Consider the following 26,228-nt stretch of genomic DNA (forward strand, 5'->3'; position numbering starts at 1 on the left):
TATTATGGGCATATAAAAAGGCTCTTAACTTTTGCCCAAAATCACTGTTTAATCAGGAGTGAACACAGTTTTTCCCGACTTGTAAGGAAAAATGCAGTCTTGACTTGAACAAAACAAGCCTTTTGGTTAGCTATTTCCATCTATATATTTTGATGGGTTAATGTCTAGGAGATGGCTGCATGAAGATATCAGTGATAGTTCAATGTATTTCTACTAAAATGTGTGGGAATGTATGTGAATAGTGGTATAAGAGATAATCTAGTGAAATTCAATAAGTCGAAATATCTACGATCAAACTCACGCTACTCTGGTCTTCCTCTCAGAATTTTTCTAAGTCTATTGTTATTGTTGACTGTCTTTAGTTCAAATGACGCCCTGTAACTACTAGGGTAAAAAACCGCATGGTACAGGGGTGGACCATGTACAATCAATGTGTACAACCCAAGAAAAGTACATTATAACGCGTCCCGACACCGGAGTAGAAGTCTTTAGCTCCGTTTCTCACCAACAACAAGTCGCGTCTGATGCCCATCTCCGATGTCAGGACGCGTTATAATGTACTTTTTTGGGGGTTGTACACATTGATCATACATGGTCCATCCCTGTACCATACGGTTTTTTACCCTATACAGTGGACCCCCCGTATTCGCGTTCTCCAGATTCGCGGACTCACACTTTCGCGGATTTCTCTCGGGAACGTTTCCCTGCATTATTCGCGGAAAATTCGCACATTTGCGGTATTTTTCTATGATAAATATCCACAAATTCCTGTTTTTTTTTATGAATTTCATCATAAAATGCACTTTTTGTGATAAAACTTAAAAAAACCATGTAAGAACATTTTTAGTGGGTTTTCTTGAGTTTTAACTAACAAAATAGGCTGTTTTTAGCATTTTTATAGGGGTTCCAAACATTCGCGAGTTCTAACTATTCATGGGGGTGGGTGGGGGGGGGGGGGGGTCTGGTACGCATCCCCTGCGAATACGGGGGGACCACTGTACTCCACAGACAAACTAGTCCACTATGACGTCTTACACGTTTGGCCAATCACAGTTTCATTTTCTGACACCTCCTCAACTTCGGCCAATGGCGCAGATGTTTTGTTTTTGTAAATTTTCTCGGTGCGACAATACATTATCTTACCCAGGCATTTCAGTTCGTTCTTAGACACTGAGGCCGTAGCAAGCACTGCATCTCATATTGCACAAGTTGAAATTCCAGCTTCTTGTCTTGACTTTCATAAGTTACGGCACATCTTTATCAACAAACAGTTTAGGGAAGCTTCTTTATTAATTTAGAGTATACATTATAGGGTAAAAACACCACGGCAGGCCGAACAGGCCACCTACAATCAACGCTTGCCACCCTCCCGAAAAAGTACATTATAACGCGTCCTGACACCGGAGATGGGCATCAGTCGCGACTTCTTGTTGGTGAGAAACGGGGCAAGACCTCTACTCTCCTTTCGAAGTAAGTATTTTCTCCAAAGTTAGAAATTAAGGCCAAATTTTAAGATTTAAACAGAGGGTACTGAAAATGGCGTCCACGGCAGTGGAAATCTCACCAAAACGCTTTAGAAATTTTTACTTACGACTAAAAATGTTTTCGAAGATTGACGCCATCTCAAAGTTTACGGAGTCGCTTGTGTCAACAAACTTTCCATTTCCTGTGATAAATCCGCACACCACTTGTACCCACAGACGCTGGGGCACTTTTCATCACAACAATCGAAACACGATTTCTCACCAACAAACAAGTTAGGAGTAAACAGCTATTTTGGTAGATGACAGAAGCGTGCTCTTAGCTAATTTTTAAATAAGTAGTAAAACATCAATATTTTACATATTTATGATGATTAATTTGAAAATGATATTGTTATGATACAATAAAGTTTGTTCATACTTACCTGGCAGATATATATATAGCTGTATTTTCTGAAGTCCGACAGAAATTCAAAAAACTTCCGGCACACACAGTGGTCGGCCAGGTGGTTAGTACCCATTCCCGCCGCTGGGAGGCGGGTATCAGGAACCAGTCCCATTTTCTATTCATAATTTTTATTTCCACTGTCCCCTGAGGGGAGGTGGGTGGGTACTTAATTATATATATCTGCCAGGTAAGTATGAACAAACTTTATTGTATCATAACAATATCATTTTGTTCATGAAACTTACCTGTCAGATATATATATAGCTGAATCCCACCGTTGGAGGTGGGAAGGGACAGAATAGAAGGATTTTGGGAAACAAATGCATGCAGATGATTTACATCTTGGTTCCACCTGTTAGCATTGCTGGCTTCGTGGTTATTGCCACGTAAGTCTGCTTGTGCTACTAGAGTTGCCAGCGAGGTAGAGACCTATATAGCTGGTGCACTCCAGATGATCTGTCAACAGGGGGGCGAGACCACGACGTGACTAGACCATATTGACCATACATGAGGCTAAGAAGTAAAATAAATATATATATAAAAATATATATCACCACCTGACCAACCTAGCCAAAGTTAAGGTGTGTTAACTAAGGCTTAAGAGTTAAGAAGTCACCGTTGTCGGCGACTCAACTACTAAATTAAGAGCTCTTCCTAACTAACCATTTTCTACAGGATAGGATGAGTGGTACTACTTGCCCCCAAGATTGTGTCTGCAGACACGTATGGCCCTAGCGAGCAGCAGATCTCATATGTCATCTTCACATCTCGCAGGGAGTGTGAATTGAACACAGAGTTGCTTCGCTAAAACATGGTACTCAGGATGTTGCTGAGTGCCATGCTCTGTTGAAATGCTTCCGAGGCCGCGCCCTCACCTCGTGAGCATTCAAATCAAAAGATTTCAAATCTTTGTTGCCAACACAATGAAGGAGCTTTTTTGAAAGAACTCCTTAACAATAAAGCCAGGGTGTTCTCGATATGGGCAAGTCTGGTCGTTTTCGGAACACTGCAGATTGTCCGTACGACTTCGACTTTCTTGAGTTTTATGTAGATAAAACTTGAGAGACCTGACAGGGCACAGGATCTCTCTGGCTCCTGCCCAATAACCTTGTGCCATCCTTGATTCAAGCTCCTGGCCCAAGAACAAGACGGGTTTCCATTCTTAGGCCACAACGGAAGGCTTAGAGAACGCACCCCTTGTGTTTCTCTAATGCCAAAAACTTCTGACGATGCTGAAAACCTCACTAACCCTCTTTGTCGTATCTAGGGTGGTTAGAAAAGGGCCTTCCTGATCACGTGCAAGAAGTTAACAGGTAGGAGATGTTCGAATGCTTTGACATCAAGAACTTCAGACTATGTCTAAGTTCCATATTGAAAGCTTCGATCTGGACAGGCACAGTCAGTCCAGTCTGTACTAAAGTCAGGTTGACCGACCAGTTGACCAGTCAGACGCATCAAGGCGGACAGCAAGGCTGTACCTGAAGACCATAAGGGCACTATTCTTCGCTGAAGGATGAGTGTCTGGACTGCCTGGGCGATTCAAGCTAAGCAAACCTTGTGGTATGAACGCAACCCAACGTCGTTAGTGAATCAACTCCTGAGCCACTCCTGACTCGAGCTTCTGGTGCCAGGAGAAAGGAGCGAGGAGCAAAAAGGCGATTCAGTCCCGAAGGACGAATGCCTGACAGTCCAACCTGGTCTCATGTTAAACGATCATCGGGGGTGTGTAAACGCAACCGACTTCGTCAACAAGAAACTCAGGGCTACTATGTGTCTCCTGATCTCGCACGAGTGTCTGACTCCGAGAAAACAGGTGAGACAAAAAGTAGATGGTGAGCGAGTTTCGAGATTCCACAGAACTCAAAGATCGTGAAGGGCTTTGTTGTTTGACAGAAGCAAATCTCTGAGCCCAAAGGCCGTCAACAACATATTTGCGTATTCTTAATAGTTGTGACTGCCAGCTTATCCCATTCTTCAAATGGAAAGGGAAGACGGCAATCTTATGCTGTCAACATCTCGATAGTCTGAACGTAGTCAGACTCAGAGCGGACGAGGTTATAGGTACCTTTCGTGTTAAAGTAAGACGACTCTCTCGGAAAAAGTCTTGGAAGACGTGGACCTCTGTGGAATCTAGGATCTTGAAGGCCAACATGGGGCGATTAGCGTCATTGTCGCTCCCTGTGATGGTATAAATCATCTTATTACATTTCCTAAGCGTTTGAAAAAGGGGAAAAAAGACTAAACATCCATCCCTGTTCAATATCATAGCGAAGAGATGTATGAAAGGACGTCCCTAAAGTCTCCATAACTCTCAACATACTTCTAAAGAAAGATTCCACTCGGAAGTCAGTAGTTGCTGCCGTCGATCGAGACGATTCGTACGGACTTTTGCAATCCTGTAACGAACCTCTAGAGGATCGTTACATTCTACGTCTGTTGTTATAATAGGCTCTTTCTCGTAAACCCGAACAGGGACCGAGAGAAGATACTTCCTAAGATATGAGAGAGCTGTGGAAGATCAGAGTTGATATGGACCACTGGTTCCAAAAACTCGTTTCCAGGACTGGAGGGACGACAGAATTGCTTCCACTTCTTTCAGATTATGATCCAGGACATCTGAAAACCCTCTCCAGATGTCCGGCACCTTCTTTCTATCACCTCAAGTGATACTTAACGCACCGAGAGATGTTCAGAATCATTCCTAGATCTTTAATAAAATTTCAGTTTTTTTCCCGGTAGGAAAAAACTGTAGAGGTCTGAATTGCAGTCTATTCAGGGAAAAACAAACTCTTTTAGGAAGGAAATGGTCCCCAGCAAGCTCATCCATTCCCTCACACAGTATGTTTACTTCCTAAAAAGGCTGCGCTTTGCCTAAGCAGGAGAGCATATAATAGTGAAATGTTGCGGTAGACTCGTAGTCCTATACCGTGCGGTAACGAGCACCGAAAGGAGTAAGCGATATCTCTGAGAACATAGTAAGGCAAAACGAATGCAATGTTTATTCATTCATGTAAGAAATCCCCTCAATCTTAGGCTAAAGTCCGTGATTGTAGGGCAGAGATACAGTTAGTCAGTCAATCCCGCAGGAGAGAGAGAGACGTAACTGCCAGCACAGAGATACGGTTAGTCAGTCAATCCCGCAGGAGGAGAGAGACGTAACCTACAGCGCATGACAGCGAACGAGCTGGTACTGCCGCTCGTTTGGACTGGCGGATGAGGACAGTGACAGCAGCAGCTTACGATCGTCGTCTCTTAACTTTATGCCTGGGTTGCCAGCTACCCTATTCTACGAGAAATAGGTCCGTAATTTTTAGCATAAAGAGACTCTCAGCTGGTATATTTAAGCGAAACAGAAAACGCTAAATATATAGATGCGTTTGTGTCGTCATAACACTACCATACAACGGTAAAAGATAAATCGGAAACTCCTGGAAGGCTGCAGGGAGTAACGATTAAATGTCCTTAAATTAATAGACAATAGACCTCTCGGTTGCCATCCGAAGAGGTAACTACAGCAAGCGTATATGACTTGAGCAACCAGTAGTAAAATAACGCAAGGCAAAATATGATATTATATTGCAATAAAGTTTTTTCATACTTACCTGGCAGATATATATACTATAGCTGAATTCGGAAATACAGCTACATACATATCTGACAGGCAAGTTCATAAACAAAACTCAAGAGAATTGAAGCGGACAGCTCAAGCTTCTTATGTTATTGGACATAAGCGTTCATTGACGTAGTCTACAAGTTTATTTCTTGTACGAGTCTGCGAATGATGAATGAGAGCTCTTCCGAATCTTGTCAATAAGAGCTTATCCGCTTACGCAATATAAAGTTAATGAGAAGTTTGTCAATGAGAACTAACCCATTTACGGGACAAAGAGATAATTTGTCAATGAGGGATACCCACTTACTTGACAAAAACGATAGTATATTGGTCAATGGGGGGAAATTCACTGAATTGACAAAACGTAATCCAGGAAGTCGAGCATTTTATTCCGATTCCGTCTCAAACGAGGAAGGGCAAGAATCCTGTTAAGAGACGGCTTACGACAGGTAGAACGACGATGTTCAATTCGGCAGCGTAAGTCCCGACTAGGAACTAACAAAATCTATCATCTGAAAAGCCCTTTCAGATGGGCTAAAAAGCTTGCAAAATATCCTGGGAAGAGGAAGAAACTCTCCAACCAGCTTCCTCTCCCGTATCAAAATTTATTGGCAGTATGGCAAAGGAAGTCCTGTCTTGCGCTTTCCTCCTTTTGATGAGTGCCTTTGCAAGAATCCTACTGAACGTTGCGAGAGTCCTGACGCGCAGGACGTCGAGCTTTTACATAACATAGCTGCCTTACCGCAAAGTCTTGACTGCGGTAGAGCAAAAGAGATCTTTCCTTGAGCTTTCCATAACTCCATCCAATCCTGGACTTTACGAAAAGCAATATTACTGACAAAGACCTCTATAATTCACGAAACCCGTGGTCTTGCTGGGTTCGAAACGAAGTTGCCTTTTCACTTTAAGCTTCCTCCGAAGAACACTGCTTACTTCACATTCTTCGCAGGCGATGTAGAAGGGATCACCGAAGTTAGGTAAAAAATAAAAAACTTTAGGCCCAAATCAGCTTGAAGACTTCAACAGAAACGTTCAGCCAGGCGATACACCTGGCGTGCGCGCTCGGCGTCCACTGACTAGCAGCGAGCACGCTCGGCGTCCATTGGCGAGCAGCGAGCACTCTCGGCGCGCGACCGCTCGGCGTCCCACTGGCGAGCAGCGAGCACTCTCGGCAGCGCCGCTCGCGCTCGGTATCCACTGGCGTGCGCTCGGTATCCACTGGCGTGCGCTCGGCCATCGGCGTCTACTGGTGCGAGCTTGGCGTGCACCCGCGCGCGCGCCTGGCGTCCATCCGAAAGTCCACGTCCAAGCCGAGCGTCAAAAAAAAAGCGTGCAGAAAAGCGTCACGCTCCTGACAGGCGTCAATGCAAGCGAAACTCGCTTCAGGGAAGAGCATTAGACATCTCGGAGAGAAAACCGACTGCACGAAGCAGTCTCAGGTGAAGGGTTGATCGTGTGAGAATACGCGGGGCGAGGGAACGCCTTCTTATTCTCACAGCAACAAAAGCTAGGACGTCCGCGCTCAAAGCGTCCTGCTAATATGACTTGCTTTCCTTTTCTCGGTGGAAGACGTACACGAGTTCAGGCGACGTTCGCCTTCTTACTTCTCACTGCAACGCATGACGAGAGAGAGAGAGAGGACGTGAAACGTCCTCTTCTATAAAGCTTCTAATTTTTAGAGGGCGCGAGTCCTTCCGAAAAGCTCCAAACCCTGCGCAGGGAGGACGCTTCGGAGGTTACGAGAAGCAATCCTTCAGGATTCGTGCACGCACTTTGGCAGCCTGGGGAGTAACTTCAGGTCTGCCGAAGGCACGTCAGATCGGTGGGAGTTCCTCGTAACCCTCCTTCGGCTTTCGACATGCTCTCTCCCTGTTCCTGGGAGTCAAGCAGAGGTCCCGGCCTAGAGGCGAATAAGGCCGATCTGACGACACCACCCTCCACACACAAGGGGCACTGTCACTGCACTTAGCCACTTCACTTTTGCTCTCCAAAGCCAGCACTTTCGATTCTAAGTTACGAATCGATAGAGTATCAGAGAAAGGTCAATACCCTCTACAGAAAACTGTTTAGGGCCCCCCCCCCCGAAGGCAACATTACAGGGTTAGGAGTAACAACTACAGAAGTAGCACTTTTCACCACAATGAGGAGAGCGAGCACCTTAGATTCCAAGATACAAATGGAATCTATAACGTAAAGGGCATTACCTCACGAGACATATTTATAGCCCGTAGGCCATACTACAGGGTTAGGCAAAATAGTCTACAGGTAGGTTAGCCTACCCTGACTTTGTTTACTGATTAATTGCGTACATATGAATCATACGTCTTCCTTATGGAATTAGACAAAGTCTCACACTCCTTACATGACAAATCTCAACAAAGAAGCAAGACACATAGCCCTCGTGCATATCGAGTGCGGAACTACCGAAGCTTTCGGTAGCCACACCCTATCTTAGCAGACAACACCCTCTGAAACTAGCCTAACTAGATTCAGATATACAAAAATGAATCATATTCAAAACAATTTAAGATAGCGTATGCCTAGCCACAAATCCAAGTCAATAAATCAAAGACAATTAGGATATTTAGCGGCCATGAAGTTTCCAAAATCCTAAGACGGAGGTACTGAAAACAGGTGTTTCCAGCACCGCGACAGAAAAATTATGAATAGAAAATGGGACTGGTTCCCTGATACCCGCCTCCCAGCGGCGGGAATGGGTACTAACCACCCCCTGGGCCGACCACTGTGTGTGCCGGAAGTTTTGATTTCTGTCGGACTTCAGAAAAATACAGCTATTATATATCTGGACAGGTAAGTTTCATGAACAAAATATTCATTATTGAAAAAGTAACTCGACTCTGACTCAAATTTAAGTAATTATTTTTCTGAATTAGAACGTTCTTTTAAGTTCTGTATTATGACGTCACGCATCTTGACTTTCGTACCTATTGTAAATAATTGCTATAATCTTAACTGTCTTGCAGAAACAGTTTACCAGTTATTCATGCAGATTGTTATCAGCTATACATGTAATTGTTATAATCGTAATGCGCATATATATCTTTATTATTTACTTTTTGGATATATGAAGATGTTTTACTGCTGGATTTACGCGTAGTGTGACTAATCGTTTCGGTCCCTGGGCCTCTGTCTGTTTTCGCACCATAAGAAATATGGGGCGAATTTGCAATGACCAGAAAGTCGTTAAAAGATGAATGTTAGCATTGAGGGGCATATGTTTTGACTGAGAAAATACAAATTTATTCAATAGCTAGCATGTAAAAAATACTTGGTTATAAAAACTTGATTGACTAAGCAGCATGTCTACTATGGGTTTCAGAGGACAGTGCAAAGCACGTTTTTAGGCAATACCTATTTCTGTAACGAACACCTGTATCAGAACGAGATTTTGCTATAGTGCATTACACCCAGTGCCGTAATTTATAAGGGTATTGGTAATCACTAATCGTAAAGAATAAAGACACTTGTCCTTGTACCAAGAGACAAAAAACTCCATTATGCAGAAATGGATACGAACACGCGTATAAAGCACCACCTACCCTCTTTCATCACGACAGGCCAACCCTCATCACGGTGGACGGGTCTTATTCACTCGATATTTAATTGGTGGAAACATGAATACAATTGCAACTAAGCATACCATTTAAAAGACTGAGTTTCGTCAACATATTGTGATATATGAAAGCCCCATACGAACTAAAATAAGCATGTGAAGCTCCTCGTAAAATATGTTTTCAAGGCAGTTTTGAAATCCAATATGGCGGCTACGTTTTGCATGGACGGTTTCCTCATCAGTGATGGCCACCATCTTTCCCCAGCCTTCCACCCAGCACATCATACGTTAACGATGTTAGCGTATGTATGTAACGTTATTGATCTACTCAAGACTGCAGTTGTAATCAGCACAATAAAACAACATTTTGTTGCCTATATTAGTGAAAGTATGAAACTTTTTATTCCGGGGTTATGGTTTGAACTGAATTCATTCTTACCTTGTAATCAGCGGTTTTATCCTTACTGCCATCACAACTGAAACTCCACAGTGCTTATTTGATTGTTATTATACACATTTGGTCTCAGTTCACTCCACATTGCACTTTAAACCCGTTGCTGTTCTGGTTTCTAAGCGCTGCGCGCCATAAACACAATGCGAACAGCAGACGACGACAGACGACGAAACTGCAAATTTTATTCCCCTAAACTGTTTACTTTACTCGTTATTTTAGTTTAAATTTCTTTGTTATTTAAAAATTTTGATTTAATTCATGTATATTATCCCTTTTTGCAACCAAATTACCCGAAAAATTACAGATATTTCTAAAGCAGATAAAATCAAATGTTTCTAAAGTTTCGTACATCTGGCTGCCGAAAACCAGAGGAACGAATACGGAAAAGTGCATAGAGGAACGACTAAGTTTTTTTTTTTTTTTTTTGCTTTTTTGTTTTTGCTAGCACTTTTCATTGATTTCAGTCTTTATTAGTATTTTGAATTTCTTAGTAATCGTATGCCAGAAATAAATGGAACCTTTAATGTTTGCATGCTTTAATGTTGCATGCTAAGAATGGCAAAATCATCGTTGCCACATTAGTGGAGGCTTCACACATACGCCGTTCCATTATTATAAACTGTTTCCATGAATTCTAGTTGTCATAGTAATGCAATAATGATAAAATTGCTTTAATATTTATGATATATACTTCCAATACATAGCCTAATTTCACCAATTTCAACGTTTGTGTGTAGTCTTTGCCCAGTTTGGAGGGTCAACACATGCCGAATGGCAACAGAGAGAGAGAGAGAGAGAGAGAGAGAGAGAGAGATGAGAGAGAGAGAGAGAGAGAGAGAGAGAACGAGAGAGAGAGGAGAGAGAGAGAGAGAAAGGAAGGCGGAGGAACGAGCAGAAAAGAAAAGGGATGGCGAAGAGGGATGGTGGGGAGGGGGGGGTTGGGGAGAGGGTAGGTGGAGCTTTATACGCGTGTTCGTATCCATTTCTGCATAATGGAGTTTTTGTCTCTTGGTACAAGGACAAGTGTCGTTATTCTTTACGATTAGTGATTCACGATACCCTTATAAATTACGGCACTGGGTGTAATGCACTATAGCAAAATCTCGTTCTGTTAGGAGTGTTCGTTACAGAAATAGGTATTGCCCAAAAACGTGCTTGCACTGTCTCTGAAACCCATAGTGAGTATGCTGCTTAGTTGTCAATCAAGTTTTTATAACCAAGTATATTTTACAAGCTAGCTATTGAATAAATTTGTATTTTTCTCCGTCAAAACATATGCCCACCCCTCAATGCTAACTTTCCTCTTTTAACGACTTTCTGGTCATTGCAAATTCGGCCCCATAATTTCTTATGGTGCGAAAAACAGACAGAGGCCCATGGACCGAAAACGATTGCGTCACACTACGGCGATAATCCAGCAGTAAAACATCTTCATAATATAAACCAAAAAGTAAATAAAGATATATATGCGCATTACGATTATAACAATTACATGTATAGCTGATAACAAATCTGCATGAATAACTGGCTAAAACTGTTCTGCAATGACAGTTGAGTATAGCAATTATTTACAATAGGTACGAAAGTCAAGATGTCCGTGACGTCATAATACAGAACTTGAAAGAACGTTCTAATTCAGAAAAATAATACTTAAATTTGAGTCAGAGTCGAGTTACTTTTTCAATAACGAATATTTTCAAATTAATCATCATAAATAGTAAAATATTGATGTTTTACTACTTATTTTAAAAATTAGCCAAGAGCACGCTTCTCGTCATCTTCTACCCAAAACAGCTGTTTTACGCCTGGCTTCTTGTTGATGAGAAATCGTGTTTTTCGATTGTTGTGATAAAAAAAGTGCTCCAGCGTCTGTGGGTACAAGTGGTGTGCGGATTTATCACAGGAAATGGAAAGTTTGTTGACACAAGCGACTCCGTAAACATCGAGATGGCGTCAATCTTTTGAAAACCATTTTTTAGTTGTAAGTAAACAAAATTTCTAAAAGCGTTTTGGTGAGATTTCCACTGCATGGGCGCCCATTTCAGTACCCTCTGTTTAAATCTTAAAATTTGGCCTTAATTTCTAACTTTGGAGAAAATACTTACTTCGAAAGGAGAGTAGAGGTCTTTAGCTCCGTTTCTCACCAACAACAAGTCGCGACTGATGCCCATCTCGGCGGTCAGGACGCGTTATAATGTACTTTTTCGGAGGGTGGCTTGCATTGATTGTAGGTGGCCTGCTTGGCCTGCTGTGATGTTCTACCCTAGGTATATACGCTAACATTGTTCAAATGAGTGCTGGGAAGGCTGGGAAAGATGGTGGCCGTCACTGATCAGAACCTTCCATGCAAAACTTAGCCACCATATAGGATTTCAAAACTGCCTTGAAAACATTTTTCGAAGAGCTCACATGCTTATTTTAGTTCGTATGGGGCTTTCATATATACATTATGTTGACGAAACTTCAGTCTTTTAAATGGTATGCTTAGAGTTGCAATTGTATTCTTGTTTCACCACTTATAGTAGTTTCTTTCATAGGTATTAATTTCCTCATGTTTCTATGCGATGTGCAACACCAACCTGTCGTTTTTGCAGTTTTCCGTCGTTAATACTTGAAAAACGGGTGCGGCCTTCTCCTGGAGTACATTTACCATTTTGATTATCGTGTGAAATATGCTGGAGTATTGTCTCAGTTAGCCTAATGGCCGATCAAATTTTTCGGAATTGTCACGAAGTGTTCTGGGAAGGTAGTGCCCTTAAGGGGGGGTCGCAATGGGGGCGAAACCCTCCCCCTGCTACGCCTAGGTAGGGGTACGGCGTCCTAGGTTAGGTTATGTGGTTTGTTTGGTTAGCTAGTGCCCTGGAAATCACTTTTCTCTTGCTCCCCACCACCCAAAAACCCCGGTTCCCACTGGGTCCCCCAAGATTGTTAGATGGGAACAAGGGTGTAATTGCTTGATGCCACCAATATTACCTAATGATCAGTTTAAGCATAATAAATGAAAAATACATCGAAAAAATATGTATTCGTCTGCAACAAGAGACGGAGCTCTCCTTTAGATTTACAGTTCTTTATTCACCTTAAAACTGAACTAAAACCACATTGGGCACACAAAGTCACCGGCAATCACTAGGTCTAAAAGGCACTGATAATATAAAAGAAATTGCCTATATTAATCAACGTTTACCTAATAAAGCTTTAATTAACCAAGTAAATGTTGAAAAATGGCCACAAACTGGTTAGTTACTTACAGAATATCACGAAATATCACCACAAATGTGTGATGTAGGACGGGGGACCTCACGAAAACCGTCACTTTCACTGAGATGGCTGACTAAGAACTGGTCAAGGATTCCAGAAAATATTCCCTCAACCCCCTTCCAGAAAAATACCCTTTTCTGTCGCCTTCCCTCATTGGTTGGAAGATGGAAGGGGTTGGAACAGATTTTTTCATTGGTTGGTGGGGTTAGAAGAGCAACAGTTTCAAGACTGTATCTTTGACTGTATTTCGCCAAGGACGATCGTCACTTTGGATAGTTTCTCTATTAAAAAAAATGGATACGGGGATAGAACAAAGAGTAAATTAATGAGGACGTCAATATGGCAAGAGTAAAATAATAGGCTGTAAAAATTAACAAATAACTAGACCTAACCAAAGATATATATGGTACAATTCAAGATATATAGTACTATACCTCAGTTATATGCAATGGGCTAGTTACGTATTTTAATGGCTGTTGAGACTAGTCCATTCCTAACTTTTTTTTTTTTTTTTTAGGTGATGAATTTAAAGATAATTCATTTAAATTTCCTTCGAATGTAGGTATCCACAAGACAAAATAATAGCAAGTCGTTTTATTACTGAAAAAAATAACGTGAATTTCGTGCTTTTAAGAGAAAATGGTACTGATTTGCCGTATCATAATGAAAAGTTCTTCAAGTAAATGCATATAGTAGATATTACACCAACTTCCACGCAACCATTTTCATTTGCTCATCAATTAAAGATGAAAACCGGCCTATAGCGTCAGTACACTATAAGCAGTTTATGCTACAATGGTATTTATTTTTGACTGATACAGATTTTTGGCATTATGCCAAGCACTGGGGCAACTAAGGCCACTCAGCTCTGAAACGGAAATTGACAGTGAAAATGTTTGAAAGGTGTTACAGGAGGAAAACCTCAAAACAGTTGCACTATGAAACAATTATTGTTAGGAGAGGGTGGACAGTAAGATGGAAGAAAGAGAATATGTACGGAGGTACAGTAAAAGGAATGAAAGTGGTTGCAGCTAGGGGCCGAAGGGACGCTGCAAAGAACCTTAAGTAATGTCTTACATTGCACCGGCAATGGCCTGTAGTAATGTAGTGCTATAATTAAGTCATTGCGCAAAGCCCCGCACTACAGTACCACAAGCCTACAACTTAACTTACTAAAAAAACATAATGTATTCTTTATATATATTTGATAAATGATTTCCTACCTATGGTATGCAATTAACGTAGCATATTTCTCAAAAAACAAAGCATCAGTCATGAAGCAAACAAAACAAGGAATAGTACACGTTAACCAATCAGCCTAGTATTAGCTAAACAAAACATAGTCCTGTTGAATATATCTGAATATATATATATATATATATATATATATATATATATATATATATATATATATATATATATATATATATTCAAGATTTATTTTTGAAGGCAGTAAAAAACTCAGGAATAATAATAATAATAATAACTAAAATAATAATATAATAATAAAATAATATAATAATAATAAAAATAAAATAATATAATAATAATATCCTTTATTTTCAGCTCAGGGCCATATGCATGGAATATACAAAATACAGACAGTAACGTACACAATCTAGATACACGAGACAACATGATAACAAATATGAATAAACGGCACTATCCACAAAATAGCTGAGGTAGCATAAAAGATAGTAATCATAATACTGGTAATAACAGTAATAATATTGGTGAGGAAAAAAAGTGCATTGAGATTTTTAACAGTTAGTGCACAGATTATATAACCTAAATTTCAACTAGAGACCTTGGGTGGTTACAGCAGTCAGGTCCAGAGAGCTAAATACGAAAATTGAATGTAAAAAACTTTAACTTGATAGTAATCACAGTAATAATGAAAAATCAAAACATCAGCAATAAATATAATAGTGACAAAATCTGCAGATGACATCTTGCCAATACAGAGATTAAGTCCTTAGGGGACAAAGGACTCATTTTCCCATCTTTCCCCCAATTTAGGTCTTCTTGCTTCACTCCTTAGGATGCTTTGTATGAGCGAGTTGCTGCTGTTTCTCACTCGGGTTACCAGACTGGACATTGTTCGCCTAACAATGATTTTTAAATTGTCCAGGTGGTTTTCTATGAACATCTGTGTGGCGGAGTGGTAGCGGGGAGTGTTTGTGAGGCGTCTCAAAATGTCATTGTGCACAACAGTGATGGCCTCATGGTCTCTCGGGTATAGTTCGTCCAGAGGGAACACCCATAGATACTGTAGCAGTACGAGCGGAAGAGCAGCAGTTTTACGTCTCGGTGACAGAAGGCAAACCTCCTTGCAATCATGTTGCCAGTTGCACATAGTTTACGACGCCTCTGTTCAATGTCTGCCGTATCTTTTAGGTTGTGAGGAATTCCTCTCACAACGATTTCATTTTCTAATGTTTTTGTGTATTCGATTGTTTCCATGCTATTTGTCTTTTATTATAGTTATTAGTGTCTGTCTCATAAGAAATTATTGATTGATTTTCACTGCGTATTGCCGTCTGTCAGGTAATCGACAGACAGGAACTATGTTACTGTATTTGTATTCATGTGAAAACCAAATGCATTCGCATGCCCATATATTTTGCAAAGATATGTACGTCTACATTGCATGACATAATAAGGGTGAAAGAACCACATCTACTCGAGAATGACACTCTTAATATTGTTTTATCTGATTTTGCTATGTTCTAGTACGTAGTATTTGTGGTGCGGTTAGCAACGAAAAGATGGTTTTACACAAAGACGAAGTCTTTTTGACATAACGTCAGTAGGGACGTTTTAGTAAACGAAGTTATAATTACTGTTTTAAGTTATGATAATTCATTTGTCTTTATATATATGAAATTGTTCTTGGTGAATGTATTGCCCATATTACGTATGGTAAGAGTTGGTGTCATTGGGTCTTGTTTGTGCTTCTCGCCAGAGAAGCCATTAGGAGAGGTCAAAAGATCGGGAGGGGAAAGGAAGGGTAGCAGTTCGCCCCTCTGAACGCTCCTTTGCGTGCCCCTCTAGGAGTGTGTATGCGTATGTGCGTAGTACACTGTATGGGCTTGATATCGCCCAAAATTGTATTGACACAAACCACCAATTAATTCACTACATTTAATAAATATGTTGAAGTTGCACACTATTATATTTGGAATTTATTTTGGCAATACAAGAAGTTGATAATTATTGTAAAGTTTTTTTATGTTCATGAAAACCTTGTACGTCAGTTCTACATTCGTGGTAATTGAATAACTTGTCTCTTTTCCCCAACAAAACCCGAATGCAGGACGGAACGAACAGCTTCTTGGCTCAACTTTTGAGGTATCCTGTTATCTAGTGTTGTGTAGTGATGTGTGTGTGGATTTAGAAAGGGCGATTGCCCTGATTCTTTGAATTTTGTCGTAATTTGTTTCATTTGAGTGCCATTGATTTACAATTCCCCTTGAGTGATTAATTTCATTGTCATTTATATGTTATTACTCTTTGATATGTTTAACTTTTACTTATTAAATTAATTTTAACTTTACATTTATCAAATGCGTTTCAATATCCCTCGATTTTATTTCATTTTTCCTGTTTCAGTTTTGTGGATGGTGAATATGAATTGATCTGATAAACCTTTATTGTGTTCATATTTTAAGGTTATGCAAATAACTTTTAGAAACGAGATAACACAGCGGTCCTCTAAGGTCTGAAAATCAACCCGTGAGCACTCGCAACATTTAGAGAGAGAGAGAGAGAGAGAGAGAGAGAGAGAGAGAGAGAGAGAGAGAGAGAGAGAGAGAGAGAGAGAGAGAGAGAGAGAGAGAGAGAGAGAGAGAGGCACGTACCTCTCGTCGTATCTCGTGTAGCGATTTATGATCTGAGTTCATGTCTGCAAGGACTGCTCATTAAGTGAAAGTACTTAATTTTGATACTATTCATTAATGATATTGGTGTGTTATCCTCGTTAATAATGAATTGGGTTGAGAGAGATCTCCCCTGTAATTTAGAAACCGCAAAGGGAGTTTGTGGAGTTGTTACGTAAGGCTTTTAGCGGTTTTTGACCAAGTAACAACGTTAAGCATATAATACAGTCCACTATAAGTCCATCTTTTTCGCCACATAGGTCGTCGGTGATAATGTGACCCAAATACGGAAATTCGTGCACAAATTCCAGCCGATGGGTTCCGAGGAAAATTTGTGGTTCTGCAATATGCTTAAGCGATCTCAGGAGCAGCGACATGCACTGGGTCTTGGTTCTGTTGTAGATTATATCAAATTCCTCTGCATATTGGCGGCAAGTGTCTATGAGTCGTTGGAGACCTTGCACTGATGGGGAAATCAGAACCATACCGTCGGCGTAACAGAGGTTGTTTATAGTTGTTACATTGACAGTGCATCCGATTGGGAGTGAGTTCAGTTTGACATTCAAGGCATCTGTTGTACGTATTAAACAGGTATGGGGGAGAGAATCCCCAGCCCCCCTTGCTGAAGCCCGTTTAGGGAGCCGAAAGTGTACGATAATACGTTACCCCAATTGACATAGAATTGCTGTGTGGAGACCCAAGACCACCGGTCCAGTAATGTAAAATGCCAATTAGATATAGGGGTGTGCCTCTTTTATGCAGCTTCAGGAGGAGCTTCAGGTAGTTTGCTCTATCAAATGCTTTTCTCACATCTACAAAACAAAGGAAAACAGGAGAGGCTGATGATAGGTAGTAGTTCAGCAATTCTTTCAGTATGTAGATGCAGGTGTCGGTTGTGTAACAATATATGAATGTTGTGATCTAGATTTTGTAAGTAATCAAGTGTACGAATATTGTTGGTTACGCTGTCTAAGTTTGTGAATGATATCTGTTGTTTATGTTTGGGTAAGTCACGTGACGCAGAAGGGACTTGCTTATTCTCTTTCGCTCCACATGTTGGCTCGTCAATGCGTATATATATATGATAAATATACAATGTTTAACTAGACAAATTAGTAGAAATAGAAAATATTATAGACAATGATAATAAGATATTTTGTTTAACTGAAACTCATCAGAAACTAGACAAGTTAGCATTAAGTAAAGGTATAAATAAAATAGAAAATATGAGGGAGATGAAAGACAAAAAAGGAGAGTTAATGATGCTATATAGAAGCTGAGAACACAGAGATAAACAATGTGGAGACCATTTGCAAAGATTTATTGTATGCTAAATGTAAAATATACAATAATACTATTCATATATTGTTGTATACTTATCAGTAGGGAATACAAAGGGGGATAAAATAGAGATAAAGCAATAAAATTGGAATGTGAAAACATTATTAAAAGTCATTTATGTTTTTAAGAAATCATTATTAATATTAGGAGATTTTAATGGCCTTGTAGGTTTCTTAGGCCACCAGAATACAGACAGAAACGGGGAAATAATACTAGAATGGATGAATGAACATAGGCTAATACTACTTAATGGAGAAGACAGAGTCTTCACTTGAGTCTACACATGGGAGAGGATGCAGATGAAAAGTGGAATAGATTTTGCTTTAGTCAATGAGAAGTTCTATAAAAATTTTGAGGAGATGGTAATTGATGAAGACAAAAATGAATTTGATATCTCGGACCATAATCTAATTACCATTAACTTGACATTCAAAGGACAGAACAAGAATCTCAACAAGGGTAAATGGGAGGAAGTAAAATACTTCAAAACAGATGAAGGTAAACTATTGACTTTATTAAAAGACTAGAAGAGATCCTAATAGATAAAGACATAGACAGAATCTCAGAAATGGACTTATCAATAAAAGAAGTAGCAGAAGACAAGCTAGTGAGAACATATAGGAGAAAGATGCTAGTAGAGGAAAAAGTAAAAGAGCAACCCTGGTTCAATGAAGAAATAAGAAAAGGTATCAAGGAAAGGAAGGAGCTGAATAGGAAGAAAAGAAATGAGAGAGACAATGTCGTAAAGGAAAGTCTAGAGAAGAAATTTGCGCAAAAGAGAAAAGAAGTGTAGTTATTAATAAAAGAAGCGATAACAATTTATGAAAAGAAAATAACAGAAGAAATAAGAAGAAACAAAAACAAAGAGCTCTGGGAAAACATTGGTAAGTTAAGAAATAAGTAAAAATAAAAAAAAAGAAGCTATACATTTATATAATGAACAGGGAAGCAAGCTAAATGAGGCTGAAATAAGGGACGAAATAGTGAATTATTGGAAAACCATATACAGTAAACACGAAAATAAAACAAAGGACATCTGGAATGAAGAGAAAGGTTGGAATATGAAAATGAATTGGCAGAAGTAGATGATATCCATAAGAATTGGAGGACTATAGATTCCCAGAAGTACTAAGAGGAACAACACATGGACCTATTGATGGAATGCAAAAGGAAGATAATACCAATGCAGGAACCTCTAATAACCAAGGAAAAAGTCATAGCTTGCCTAAGTAAGCTCAAAGCAAAAAAAGCTGCAGGCCCAGATGGAATCAAACCAGAGCTTTACAAAGCATTAATGAAGAGCAAAACCTGTATAGAGGTATTAGTTAGATATTACAACAAGGTGCTGGAAATCAAAGAAAAGCCTGAATCTTGGAAGAAATCGAGAACCAAAATGGTAGAAAAGAAAAGGAAACCAAGGGCTAAGGATTTAAGGCCAATAGCTTTATTAAATATGTCATACAAAGTATTCATGATGCTGATAAAAGACGAAATAGAAGCACACCTCAGAATGAATGAAGATCACGAATGCCAAGCAGGATTCACAGGAGGGAGTAGGATTGAAGATAATATTCCTTACACTACAATATTGTGTAGGAGAGATAGGAACAGAAAAACCATTATAGTAATAGCTATCGATTACAGTAAAGCCTTTGACTCGGTAAAAAGAGAAGTTATGATCGAAGTCATGAAACAGTTCAAAATACAGCCAAATATCATACAGGCAGTAGCTCATATATATGAGGTGGGATAGCACACTAATAGGACCTAGGGGAGCGGGAGATGAACAGGAAATGGAAATTACTAGTGGATTAGGCAAGGGTTCACAGATTCTACTTCACTTTTCAAATTGATGACGTTTTTAGTAATTAAGAAAAATGGAGGAGGAAGGGACAGGATTTGAAAACGAATTAGTAAAGATAGGGACACTTTTCTTCGCTGACGATGGGTTAGTTTTAGCAGGAAATATAGAAGATGCAAGGATAAATATAAAGATTTTTAATGGATATAGCTATTTTCATAATAAAAAAGGCGGTAATTCTCTCATCCTACAGAAACCGTGAGTGTCCGGAGCATCTATGAAGTGTATGTGTGTGCGCGTGTATATGCGTGTGTGTTCCATTCGGATGAACGTACCTAAATTTAGTCGGCATAATTGGAAGTAGGAAAAACAAATGAGAAGAGGCAAACTGAGATCTCCTGAGATGTGTCGGCTCAGACTGGATAAAAATCCGATATTGTTTACCAAACAATCCGGCCCGCTTACACTGTCAGTGAAGTGATTTCAAAAAATGGAATATCTTGCCAGCTTCCGTACTGTTTTGTTACCGCTAGTCACTGGAAATCAGTCGTATGCATGGATAAGGTTCATAACGAATCTTTGTAGATTTGTGAGTTTTCCAAATGTCGGTACAGAAACGACATTTTGGGTTTTATAGGACGAACCGGAATCAAATAGTGAACACACACACACCACACACACACACATATATATATATATATATATATATATATATATATATATATATATATATATATCTAAGTACATGCATACATACATACATACATTTTTTATTATTATTATTATTATTATTATTATTTATATATTATTATTATTATTATTATTAATATTGTTGTTGTTGTTGTTGTATAAATTAACGTTTTTCACTTTTGGAGAAATCTAAAAGGACATTAAAAAAAATTTGGAGATATACTGAAACAAAATGAATGCAAACCTATCCATTGGTTTCGCTTTCTCACATGATTTTCTTTCTCTCTCTTTTTTTTTTATATGGCAAAGTATCATATGTGGCAATTTACATTTTAGTTTCATGACCTGCAGATAGGTCACAAAATATACTGACAGCAAATAAAAAAATAAAAAAACAATCCTTTTCTGCGTTTTTGCTAGACAACAGAACAAGAACATTTCTGTTACGTTTTTGTGGGCTGGATGAGATAGGATGGTGTTCGTGTCAGTCAAACAGACGGATCTCTGTTATTCTGGTCGCAATATCCTAGCTCCATTGTGTAGCCATTTTCGAAACTCTGGCACTGAAGTTTTTATAATTGATTTACTGAGCTGCTGGAAATCTCCTGACGTGGGTGAGCTCGATCTCACCTCTTCGTATTGGAGAATAGAATTTGAAAGATGTCTATTTCTTCGGTTTGTTGAATCTGAGAGCATTCTCATTTAGAAGAAGAAGAAGAAGAGAGAGAGAGAGTGGCAGAAGAAGAAAGTTTATTTGTATCAGTTACATAGGATGATTCGACAGCAGAATTTGTGTTGTAATTCTCTTTCTTTCAAGACTTGCATAATTAGATATTCTTTATAACAACTGGTAGATATGCGCAACTTTTTAACAGGTGTTAAAGTAATTTACAAAGAACTGAAGTAAGAAAAAATAAATAAAATTCAAAGTAACATGCGTATGTTAAAGACGACGACGACGAAGAAGAAGAAGAAGAAGAGAGAGAAAGAGAGAGACCATTACATAGAATGAAAGCCCAGTTCACCATTGTAGGTTGGTGCTTGTTATCACGCCAGGATTTTCCTTACTCCTGGAATGTTGCAGCAATATCTTTTTATTGTTGATTCTCGCTTTCATGTGCATCTTACGGTCGTGTCTTCTTCGTGAAAGGACCAAGTACGTCATAAGGGAGGGAAATTGGACCCCTGTTAAATTCAGAGAAGTTACAAAAGTTCACTGATAGCTGCAGTTAGGAACTCTGTGAGTACAGAATTTTCCGAGTAAAACTGTAATGGTCATCTTGGTTGTGGACCTACTTAGAATGATCTACCTATGTAGTGCATATATTTAAAGATATATCTAAACATATTTATAGATTATCAAAATTCAATAATAATAATAATAATAATAATAATAATAATAATAATAATAATAATAATAATAATAAAATAATAATAATAATAATAATAATAATAATAATAATAATAATAATAATAAGGATCTTTACCATAATTTCCTCAGTCTACTCAGCTGTAAATGAGTACATATCCCTGATGGGGTAGGGTCCAGCTATGGGTTAAATAGCAAACTCAGCAATTAGGGAAAGAATGAAGGAATAAACGACAACGACGTAAATGGAACCTCTGGCAACAGAGGAGCTTCGTCCGGCAACCAGGTATTCAACCCAATTGGAGGGGAAGACGGTCAGGTACTTGGAGGTCGTCATCCAGCAACTGATCACCACAACGACAGTAATCAACAGCCTGAGATTGGAGCTACAGAAGCAAAAAGGAAGAAATGGACAAGAGAAGAAATAAGGAAATATGGAGATGCTACATCAGAAGCAACCCGACAGAGAGAGGATATAGAAGAAGATTGGTCAACATCTGGAATGAGAGGAATAAACACCCCCCAAACAGAGCAGAGGCTGGGCAGGACCACGTAAGGAACATAAAGAAAAAAGAACTGGCTCTCCCCAACAGAAAGAGAAGAACTGGAAAGGGAAATGTCACACGACAACGAATTACACGAAGACGAAAACTGAGAGACGATGCCACAGAAGACGACAGGGAGGATGAGGTATCAAACAACGACGCACGAAGAAACACCGACGAAGTAACAGAGAGGACGGAATGGGTAGAAAAAGATTTAGACAATGGATGGAGCCAGATACAGAGAGAACACAGATCCCCTCCATGAAAGCTACAACACCAAGAAATTAAGGAGAAAACAAGTGAGGTCAATGAAATAATGGCATAATACACACCACCAGTATCACGAAAACAACTAACTTGGCATATGCAGGAGCAAGATTAGTAGCGAACTGATGATTCGAACACCAACACCACCACACAACCAACCCAACAGAAACCAAAACAGCAACCTCCTTGGAAAAGGCGCCTGGAAAAGCAAATCATGGTGATGAGATCTGACTTGAGTAAACTGAAAGAGATGGCAGAAAAAAAGGCTAAGAAGCAAGAAAACAAGGGAGGAACTCAACGAGAAATACAAAGTACAAGAGAGGGACTAACACATAGAAGATGTAAAACGAGGCTTAAGGCCAAAGCACATAAGATCCAACGGTACGTGAACAGGAATAAGGGATACCAACAGAACAAACTATTCGGAACCACTAGAAAAGACTATACAGCCAACTAAGAGGCGGGGAAGACAACCACCCAGAAATTCCTGAAGCCGAACCAAGAAAGAGACTCTGGGAAAACATATGGAGCAATCCGGTATCACACAACAAACATGCAACATGGCTCCAGGAAGTCAAGGAAGAAGAAACAGGGAGAATAAAACAAAGATTCACAGAGATCACGACAGATACAGTCAGACACCAACTAAAGAAAATGCCAAACTGGAAAGCCCCAGGTCCCAATGAAGTCCATGGATACTGGCTCAAAAACTTCAAGGCCCTACACCCACGAATAGCAGAACAACTCCAGCATTCTATCTCAAATCACCATGCACCCAAATGGATGACCACAGGAAGAACATCCTTAGTAAAAAAAGAGACAAGAGTAAGGGAATATAGCCAGTAACTACAAGCCTATCACCTGCCTACCAATAATGTTGGAAGTTACTAACAGGTATCATCAGTGAAAGGCTATACAACTACTAGAGGAGACAAACACCATCCCCCACCAACAGAAAGGCTGCAGAAGGAAGTGTAGGGCACAAAAGACCAGCTCCTCATAGACAAAATGGTAATGAAGAACAGTAGGAGAAGGAAAAACCAACCTAAGCATGGCATGGATAGACTATAATAAAGCTTCGACACACATGGCTAATAAGAATGCCTGAAAATATATGGGGCAGAGGAAAACACCATCAGTTCTTCCTCAAAAATACAATGCGCAACTGGAATACAATACTTTACCAAGCTCTGGAATAAGATTAGCAGAGGTTAATATCAGGAGAGGGATCTTCCAGGGCGACTCACTGTCCCCACTACTCTTCGTTGTAGCCATGATTCCCATGACAAAAGTACTACAGAAGATGGATGCCGGGTACCAACTCAAGAAAAGAGGCAACAGAATCAACCATCTGATGTTCATGGACGACATCAAGCTGTATGGTAAGAGCATCAAGGAAATAGATGCCCTAATCCAGACTGTAAGGACTGTATCTGGGGACATCAGGATGGAGTTTGGAATAGAAAAATGAGCCTTATTCAACATACAAAAAGGCAAAGTAACGAGAACTGAAGGATAAGCTACCAGATGGGAGCAACATCAAACTCATAGATGAGGACAGTATACAAATACCTAGGAATAATAGAAGGAGGGGATATAAAACACCAAGAGCTGAAGGACACGATCAGGAAAGAATATATGCATAGACTCAAGGCGATACTCAAGTCAAAACTCAACGCCGGAAATATGATAAAAGCCATAAACACATGGGCAGTGCCAGTAATCAGATAGAGCGCGGAATAGTGGAATGGATGAAGGCAGAACTCCGCAGCATAGATCAGAAAACTAGGAAACATATGAACAATACACAAAGCACTACTCACCCCAAGAGCAAATACGGACAGACTATACATAACACGAAAGGAAGGAGGGGGGAGAGGACTACTAAGTATAGAGGACCTGCGTCAACATCGAAAACAGAAGCACTGGGGCAATACCTGAAAACCAGTGAAGACGAGTGGCTAAAGAGTGCATGGGAAGAAGGACTAATAAAGTAGACGAAGACCCAGAAATATACAGAGACAGGAGAATGACAGACAGAACAGAGGACCTGGCACAACAAACCAATGCACGGACAATACATGAGACAGACTAAAGAACTAGCCAGCGATGACACATGGCAATGGCTACAGAGGGGAGAGCTAAAGAAGGAAACTGAAGGAATGATAACAGCGGCACAAGATCAGGCCCTAAGAACCAGATATGTTCAAAGAACGATAGACGGAAATAACATCTCTCCCATATGTAGGAAGTGTAATACGAAAATGAAAACCATAAACCACATAGCAAGCGAATGCCCGGCACTTGCACAGAACCAGTACAAAAAGAGGCATGATTCACTGGAGCCTGTGCAAGAAACATCAGCTACCTTGCAGTAATAAGTGGTACGAGCACCAACCTGAGGGAGTGATAGAAACGATCAGGCAAAGATCTCTGGGACTATGGTATCAGAAGCAGATAGGGTGATACGTGCAAACAGACCAGACGTGACGTTGATTGACAAAGTCAAGAAGAAAGTATCACTCATTGATGTCTCAATACCATGGGACACCAGAGTTGAAGAGAGAGAGGAAAAATGGATAGTATCAAGATCTGAAAATAGAAATAAGAAGGATATGGGATATGCCAGTGGAAATTTCGTACCCCTAATTTAGGAGCACTAGGCATGATCCCAAGATCCCTGAAAAGGAATCTAGAAAAACTAGAGGCTGAAGTAGCTCCAGGACTCATGCAGAAGAGTGTGATCCTAGAAACGGCACACATAGTAAGAAAAAGTGATGGACTCTAAGGAGGCAGGATGCAACCCGGAACCCCACACTATAAATACCACCCAGTCGAATTGGAGGACTGTTATAGAGCAACAAAAAAAAAAAAAAGATAATAATAATATTTCATCAAATCATTAAGCTGTGGGGAAAAATAAACAAAGCTTCCTCCTAATGATTTTAGAGAGAGAGAGAGAGAGACGTTGATATTGATTTCCTTAGTATCTTAAGAGATTATATACTAATAATTTTCATCTGAGGATGCACAGTAGTGGTAGTAGTAGTAGTAGTATTAGTAGTAGTAAACAGCTTTTGGTTGTGAATACATCAGTTTTCATAACAAAAGGAAAATCCATAGTTCGCTCTTGGATGGAAGATTTTGCGAACGACGAAGCCTAGCATATTAATGAAATATAAACATATGGATGACCTTAGACCTCAGTTTTTTTTTTTTAGGTTTCTGTCCGTCCGCACTTTTTCTATCCGCCCTCAGACCTTAAAGACTACTGAGGCTAGAGGGCTGCAATTTGGTATGTCGATCATCCACCCTCCATACCAAATTGCAGCTCTCTAGCCTCCGTAGTTTGTATTTCATAGGACGCGGTTAAAAGAGTATTACATCGAGACTACCGAAAATAAGATTTATTTTCTGAGGCTTTGAGTATACCTGAAAATGGTGGTGAGTGGATTGAGGGTTATTTAAAGTTATCCCCCTGAAGTGGGAGTGGAGTCGTCAGTGCA

At 39.8% G+C, this 26,228-nt stretch overlaps 1 long non-coding RNA gene across 3 annotated transcripts in view; it reads right to left on the reverse strand.

The window, feature by feature from the left end:
- LOC135221124 (uncharacterized) overlaps positions 1-13,086 on the reverse strand; it is a 177,500-nt gene extending 164,414 nt beyond the window's left edge. Inside the window, exon 1 of one of the 3 annotated variants that reach the window (XR_010315881.1) lies at positions 12,822-13,086. This is a non-coding gene — a long non-coding RNA (uncharacterized LOC135221124). The remainder of the gene's footprint in view (positions 1-12,821) is intronic. The other 2 variants (XR_010315880.1, XR_010315879.1) reach the window with 2 other exon arrangements.
- Positions 13,087-26,228: the final 13,142 nt, after the last annotated feature.

Source organism: Macrobrachium nipponense, chromosome 2, assembly GCF_015104395.2.
Source record: "Macrobrachium nipponense isolate FS-2020 chromosome 2, ASM1510439v2, whole genome shotgun sequence".
In the NCBI taxonomy this organism is placed as follows: domain Eukaryota; kingdom Metazoa; phylum Arthropoda; class Malacostraca; order Decapoda; family Palaemonidae; genus Macrobrachium; species Macrobrachium nipponense.